This window comes from Venturia canescens, chromosome 8, assembly GCF_019457755.1.
Source record: "Venturia canescens isolate UGA chromosome 8, ASM1945775v1, whole genome shotgun sequence".
NCBI lineage: Eukaryota > Metazoa > Arthropoda > Insecta > Hymenoptera > Ichneumonidae > Venturia > Venturia canescens.
Genome location: NC_057428.1, coordinates 11607682 through 11616096, shown reverse-complemented (window position 1 = coordinate 11616096; position 8415 = coordinate 11607682).

The following is an 8415-nucleotide window of genomic DNA, read 5'->3' as shown; positions in this document are numbered from 1 at the left end:
ATGTTCTCCATAATTCGCAAATTCTCTTGGACGATGCGACGTCACATTAAGCGCGTTGCTTCAAATTAATTAGAGAAAGCCAAGCCCCGTGTGATTGCAGGGCCGGCAGTGCCTGGCGTCGCTCTCTCTCTCTCTCTTTGTCTCTGTTTCTGTCAAGGCAACGAATGACAGAGAGAAAAGCCTCCTCCGCCCACCGCAGGACAAACTAGAGAATCGCTTCGTAAATTCTCCAAAAGCCAAATAGCCGTACTCGCACCACGCAGGACTCCGTTTGGGCGCGTATAGAATCGGTGTTTATTGGCAGGACACAGAGAGAATCCACCGTGCAGCTATGCGCTCCACACATCCCTTCAATCTTCGGACACGCGATCTCGGAATTTGTGCGCTTTGCGATTATCCTTTGGAAGTGACTGAAAGCATCCGGGCTATATACGCCTCCGCGCACGTATCGGCACATATGACCGACTCTACTCTCAGAGGTTTAGGGTTCACACTAACACATCCGGTCCCTTTGCTCTGATGTGATTTTCGTCCTCGCTATAAGCGACGATACAGACTGAGAGTCCCGACCCCCCATCAACGGTGCATAGCCGTGTCGCGCAGCAACCGCGCATCTCCGACGTTAATCCTCCATAGTAATTGCATCGTACCGCAGCTCAATCTGCGGATATTTCTCGCTCGTTTCCGTCTAACAATATCCGACAAAGGAGAATATCGAATCGATTGATTTTGCGGGGAGAAAAACACGTGTTTTCTACTAACTACTTTTCAGGAGCGATCGATTTCGTTGCAGTTCCGTTAAAACTTCTGTTAGCAATCGACACGATATTCGTAATCGCCCATCCAATTGCAGTTGATCCAAAGTTATCAAGCTCGAAAGCGAACGAGGCTGTGCGGATTTTCAATAATTCCGGACCAATAATGCGCAGCAATACAAATGTTTGTCGGTATCGTTAATTTAATTCCGTATCGGCATTTATTTTCGTTTGCCATTCAATGATTGAACAGGGATTATAATTGATTAGAAAAAACGATAAAAATGGTCAAAGCTAATTGGAAGCGTTTTGTTCGCGACGCTATTGGGTGACCGGTCGGCTACTTCATTTCGTTGTTTATTCAACGTCCCCCTGTGCAAGCAGATCGAAAGCTGACTCTGAATTTTAAATAATTTCATAATAACCGACCAGAATGGAAATTCGTGGCTACGTGCTGGAGTTTCGTCGGAAATATTGGTAATCCGCCACATCGCAGTTGCAGGAAATAATTTATGGGGTTTATCATGCTCGTCTAGTTCCGGGGGTGTTGGATGATCGATAAGTGGATGCCACTTTAGGAATAGCTGCACTTAGTCTCGATTCGTAGCAGAGGATAATTCAAGCTCATATCGCGTTTCGTCCATAAATGTCTGTCCTCGTCCGTTTTACCTATTAACTGCGTTATAATGCTCGATCACGTGACGCGCTCTGCAGGTATAACATCAAAGTCAAAGGCATTGCTGGACCCAGGGGATCGACCGTCCGTGACGTATGTTCACCTACTCATCCTTGTTGTCTAACGTACGAAACTCGACCGCACATACGTCTCCGCATGTGCACATGCGAAATACACAGAGAACGCTATCGCAGCAAGCTGAACCCTCAGGGCTACGTTTCGACATGTTCTGTGTGTTCCGAGGCCTTCTCACGTACAAATAAGCTTGCTTAGCTTGATACGAGCTTAGCTCGGGAGATCGATGAGCCATAACGCACCGAGCCTAAACTCAAACAATAAGGAAAAATTCTTGGGAAAATTGCAATCACTCATTCGAGACGAGGCCGTTCGAAGATTTGTTGAATGTTATTACGATTGGAGAAATTTGCGATAGTTTGCCGGATCGTTGGAAACTGGAATGCGCGTACAAATTTGTGGAAATGGTCGTAAATTTAACAAGTACGAGGGAAATGATTAACGAATTTTGTGAAAAACCCCATTGTTGACCATTTCGAACGAGGCGAGCGACTTTGTTTTGTGAAATTGAAAATCATTTTTATCTCCACGATGAAGCAAAGAGTTTCATTCGCGAGGTGAAAAAAATCCGTATAATTTCATCGCTTTTATAGTGTAATTCCTCGAAGAGGCTAAAAAATCGTACCGACCTTATTTCCAACCGAACACTAGGGGAGGGTGGCGCGGCACCTGCTACGCCGGTTGATTCCGAAGGCCGCTGAAAATCATGTCAGCTGCGGTGCCGCGTCCATTAATTTTCATACCCTCGAACTTTCCGTTACTTTCCGTTCAACGATATTGGGGTACGCGCGATTCGAGGTCGGAAATAGTAGTTCGAAGGATCGTTCCACTAAGAAACTAACGTAATTTGGGGTCCTTTTCAATGCTCTTTATAATCGGGTGAGTTGCGAAAGACGGAAAACAGAGTCGCGCACACGAGACCGTGTCTTTCTGCGTGCCTCGGCGCATGAAAGGACAAGTGCACAGCTAGAAAAAGGAGAGCGAATTGGAAAGTGAAGAAGAATGAAAAAAGATCGGGTCACGGCCTTGCGCTCCCCGAGTTCACCGAACGTGACGAAATGAATTGGGTCAAGACGCGAAACTCGCTCTGGGGTGAAAAAGTGACGACATATGGCACCCCGCCGTACGTCCACACTCAACGGGCATTTTTCTTCGCATTTTATCATCCGTGGGTCTTAATGTACGAGTTTATATTTCTGTAAAGAGAAACTTTGATGCTTAAAGAGCGTGAAAACTCCTACGCGCCATTGTCTGCCCTTGCTTTTTGTTGCTCATCTTTTCTTCCACCACCACTCACCATAATGACCCACCTACGATCCCCACAAGCCAAGTACCCTATCACGAAAATATTACTCATCCCCTTAATTAGATCCCACAACTTCCGAAATAAAGCGACCCTCGCAAAAATGTTGCGAACCACTTTTTTTCATTGCGTTCGCTTTTCAATCATCCTCGTCGCTTCCCGTGACCCTCGTAACCCATTTTTCCACCTGTGCGTCGATACATTCTTTCGGGCCATGCACACGTGCGACTCGTAAAATCTTCTGTCGTCGAGCGAATCGCATTTGGAATAAGCGCAGACTCGAAGCTCCCGAACTTCAGATCAATTTCGATCAAACCAGATTTCAGCCAAGAAAGTCGCCAATTTTTTGATAGTGACATTTTTTTCACACGATAAGAAAGATTTTTTTCTAAAGTTTGACCGAGACGAAAGTCGAAGGTGAAAATTACCGATTCAGCAATAGAAAATGAGGGCAAGTTGAGGAAAAGAGTGTTTGCCAATATTTACGAAACAAAATGTAAGTTTGAATAGAAATAAAATGAAGTTTCCTGTAACGAAAGATACTTTTACATTTTCATTACAATTCACATTTTGCACTCTAAAAACTTGCAATATTTGAGATTTTTCATGATTTTTATTGTTGTGACGATAATTTTTACTTTTCACTCCCTGTCGGGTATATAAACTTGACAGTGCTTGGTGATGAGATTTTCAATTTTGATCCAAAGTTGAAGTTACAAAGAGAAAGAAAACAATCATAGCGATGTTTCCCAACGTATTTTACCCGTGAGCACAGATATAAAATTGAATTTCAAAAGGCCAGATGAAGAAATTATTTGGACATAGTTTAATCGTCTTTTTGTATTCTCGTTGAGAATATATTTGCGTGCGTTATGGGAGGAAAGGTCGACAATAGACAGGATGCAATGGCGAAGGGTTGCCGACGCAAATCACAATGGGGGTGCAGGAGAACCACAATGCGAACAGGTTGAAAAGTGCACTAGAAAAGGGAGAGAGAGCGAAGCTATTGTAGAAAGAATCGAAGCAGGAACGGGGATACGGAATTTTGCGTCGAAATAACTAGAGAAATGCGCATATTCGTGAGACTCCATGGGCGAGTTGGACTCTATTATTAACCCCATAACCACCATAGTTAGCCAAGCGCGATGGTGGTTGCGGACAACTCCTTTATTTTCCATTCGTTTCGTACGATTGTGGGAAAACCGCTTGGCACAACTTTCGGATCGGCTTGTTCGTTATATGACGTTATTAAGGCACTTGATTTCACCCAAGAGCGAGTGATTTTCACCCATTTTCGCTTATGCCGAAAAGCGAGTCAACCGGAAGCTTCATTCCCTCTGAACCTTTAGATTCGATTAAAATAATGAAAAAGGCGGTTGAGTTAATAAAATGAACTCGGTCGCAAGACGAGTCTCAGACTTTTTGCAAAGAAACCGTTGGAAGAATTTGAGATACTATACTACATCAATTCACGCTTTTGAAACTTTTGTGATGAAATTGTTGCAAAATGAGTGAGATTTCGAACTCAAAATTGGATTCGATTGTGGAAAAGCTGCTCCAAAAGTTCCAGGAGTACTTCGATGGACTCACCCCTTCAAAACTCGGATCTGATTTACCGTTGCTCTTCACACGTCCGCTATTTCGAGTCTCAATCGACGCGCGTTCGTCTGCAAAGTTCTTTTTCGACGCACACCCTCGCGTCCGATTGCTTGCTATTTAAAAATTTTTTCAGTTGTCAGGCATCATTTATAAATAATTAGAAGAAAAATGAAGCGCAGGTGTACCGGATGGATTATAAAATGCAAAATTCCACATTCGTTTATATATTCAATTTGCAGGCTTGCAATTTTATGAGGAGACGTGATAAAAATACACGTAAATTATCGTGCCAGGGTCTACAAGTTCGTCGGATGATACAGGAATGACAGGGTAATATGGAAATTGGGCTCAGAGTGAAAGGGGCTTATGAGGCGTATTTGTGGCGGACTTTGCGTCATTCTGAGGTTCGAACGAGTAGAAATATACATGCGAAGAGCTCTTGGAGGTAAACACGAGAACGGCTATTATCAGACTAATATCCCAAGGCACGCTATCCCTCGTTTTTCCCGAGACGGCGCTACTACGAGAGGGTGCAAAGGAGGGGTTGAAAAATACGTAAAATCAAACTCGAGCGTTAAAACATTCGTATAGAACGGGGGCTACTTCAGCTGATTAGCAACCTCCCCTAGTTGTATAGCATAATATGATACTGCCGCGTAAATATGCATCGAACGTAGCCCGTGAGCACGGGATAGAAAGACCTGCGCTTGATAAAATATAACACCCTCTTCGTTGAATCCCATTTGCGAGTGACTCGCGATCGTAATGCATTCGAGCTAGTGTGCTAATACTTTTACGTATGGTTATAGCTATCTCGTTACCTGCTTTGGCTCTCACACCTATCGCGTTATAACGAGAGACTATCTTGCATTTTATACGAGTTTTATCCACGATAGTCTTCCACTCGATAATTGAGTTGAAAAAATTCAACGCGAGTCTGGAATATGGTTTCTTAATTAATAATTGCTTGGAGTTTAAAAAACGAGGGTTTTATGATTGATTCGTCGCATCGTAGTTGTTCCCCGAAATTCAATAATACGGCCAATTAATTTGTTCGATTTAATGAAAGGCAAGTGCCTGCCGATACTGTCGCGTGGTAACGAGCTATCGGAAAACAGGGATTTTGGTGGATATTTTTACAAATAAGTGGATGAAAATGTTTATAAAAAATGAGTAATATTCAGTTTTTTTATTCCAAAAATTTCTCAAAGTTTTTAGGGATCTTATCTCAGGTCCATTGTAGAAATGAAAAAATGTGATTTTGTTCTTGACACTTGGATATTGTTGTGCCCGCGAAAACCGTTGCGTAGGGACGAGTCGTCGTTGGCGGGTAATTTAAGGGGTGTTGCCAAATATGAGTTGAACTCCGAAGCTCAATACTTTGAAACAAGTTAACGATAAGTTTAGCTGGAAATGAGATTACAAAGTCGAGATGCAGTTGACAGTCGCAGACTGGTGATTCGAACTTTGTCTTCTCTTTATATAAGTTCATTCAAATACGTAAGCAGTTGAGCAATTCAACAGTTGATAATTAAGAAATATACTTATGCCAATTTGTGTTGCCACGAGCAGAACAATATCTTGGGAACTGGAGAACCTTCGAGGAGAGCTTTGCAGAAAATTTCCGTGCCTCCCGCTTAATTCGATCCTTTGTATTGAGCGGTGGGGATTAACGTGTAGAATTTATCGGTGCGGGTAGAATTGAAAAGATCGATTTGCCGCGCTCATACAACGGGGAGAGTTTAACGCGGAGCGAGCATCCGGTGGATTATTCGCTGACCACTGATTCGTGAATGCTCGGGATTGTTGAAAATGGGAATTTTCTCAATTCTCTTCGTGGCGAAGGAGAGTGAAAGTAGAGAAGTCCAAAGGTCTCTTCCGTCTCTCTCTCTCTCTCTCTCTCTCCCTGTCGTCCGAGAGCGCTCCCATTCTTGGACATGTGCCTGAAACACTATTTTCTTCAGGTCACTCCGCCAAGATTTATCGGGATGGCCAATGAGAGGAAACGCGTAGTGAGAGAGGAGAAAATATGTTGAGGGCAAAGGGGATGAAGGGAGATGCTCGATGGGCGATCGCGAAGGAGCAAAACCTTTCTTGTCGTTGGAGGAAGAATAGCCACGGGTATGTGACAGACTCCAATTACTTTTCCCGCCCCCCCCTCGGCCCGTTCCAACGATAGAAAGAACCACGTACCAAGGCACGCTTATATTGTATAGAGACGCGCCCGTGCAAAGTGGAAAGGGCCGAAAGAGCGAATAGAAATAAAGTGGACGGAGAAAGAGACAGAGAGGAAAGCCTGGAATGGGACTATAAGGGATGCTGGGCTCCACGCGAGGGTGAAAAGGTATTGCGAAAAAAAAGAAAAGAAAATAAGAAGAAGAAAAGAAACGGCAACTCTGGGAAAGACACACACTGGAAATTCTCTATTTCGTCGTTTACCCGCGGTAAATATACGACCCGAGATAACGTACTATATTATCTGCAACGATGTTCAACCTTACGTAGCCTCTCGATATATACATTTGTTGACAGAGTCTAGCGATTGGTACAATTTTAATAATTCCATGACGTATATATACTTGGACAAATATTATAAATAAATTGAAACAAATAAACAAAAGTGGTACTCTGGGGCATTTTTTTGGGGCAAATAGAAAGTTTATTGATGATTGGACCCGAATCATTTAACCGAAGAAAGCTCGATCATAGATAACGAAACTGGATCAAAAGATAATTGTTTTCGTCAAATGATTTTTTTATCTGATTACCGAATGGAGAAAGGACACATAGTACATTAATAATAACAAGAATAGTAATAATAAAGAAGTAGAAAAGTAGAGAGTCGCAATACGAGGAAGCTCCTGGGCAAGAGATAACGCTGATTTCATTAGCGCAAATGAACTCTCTCTCGTGGACACGAGAATAAGAGAGATAAAGAGCCCGGAACGAAGGGGCAGAGAAGGAGGAGAAACGCGAGTTTATACAGAGGCGTTTTCTGATTAAAACGCATAAAACTTTGGGCTCCAAGTTGCATAATAGGAATAATAAAAATAATACAATGGTGGCGGGGGTCGTTCGCGGATTTCTCTACTTCCTGTCTTCTTTTTAGCGATTCGCTGTTTTTTTATTTTCATACGCTTTTTTGTACCGGGCGGTCTGGTGGTAGCACGAGCAGACGAAAGATCGACTATCGCGAAACGCAACGTACTCGTATACATGTATATGCTCTCTCGTAGTCTATCGTGTCGTCCCAACCCCTCGACCCGTTACTCTCCGTTACACATATATAAATGCATAAGTTTCCTCCGAGTTGCAATAGAAATATGCGACGAGTTCTCTTCCTAGAAAATAACCGGGCGGCTCAGATTATAGACTCGGGTTATAAAAAACGAAAACGGTGAAGGAAACGACCTCAACGGAACGAGAGAGAGAGAGAGAGAGAGAGAGAACGACACAAAGATATATTATAACGAACGAGAAATGTTCGAAGCGAAGGGAAAGGGGCTTAAGATAAGGCACGTAATGTACGTTTTCTCGCGATGTATTAAAAATTCCATGCAGATAGAAACGGGGCACATACATAAACATATATTTTTTGACTATACAATGATTTCAGATACATTGAAACGTCGTTATTAAATAAATAAATTTTTCTTATTATCGTTTGCACTTTCTAAATTACCGTAGATAACGTAACAACAATAGGGAAATATTTTTTCTTCCCCAAATGTTTTATCGTTCATAGTACCAAAATTATTTATTATTTTCTTACTCATGGATACAGAAATTGGGGAATTGTTATTATATGCTCGTAGCCTTTTATTATCAAAGTTTCCATCGGTTCGAGACCATTTTTTTGCAATATAATATTCAAGAATTCTACCATTCTCCCAAACTTTTCTATACACGTGCCATTACGTACGTAAATATTTACTCGATAGATTTTTTGCCAGGCAAGACACGATGGAACGTTTGCCTCTGTGGCGAGGCACTGCAAAACTCGAGCA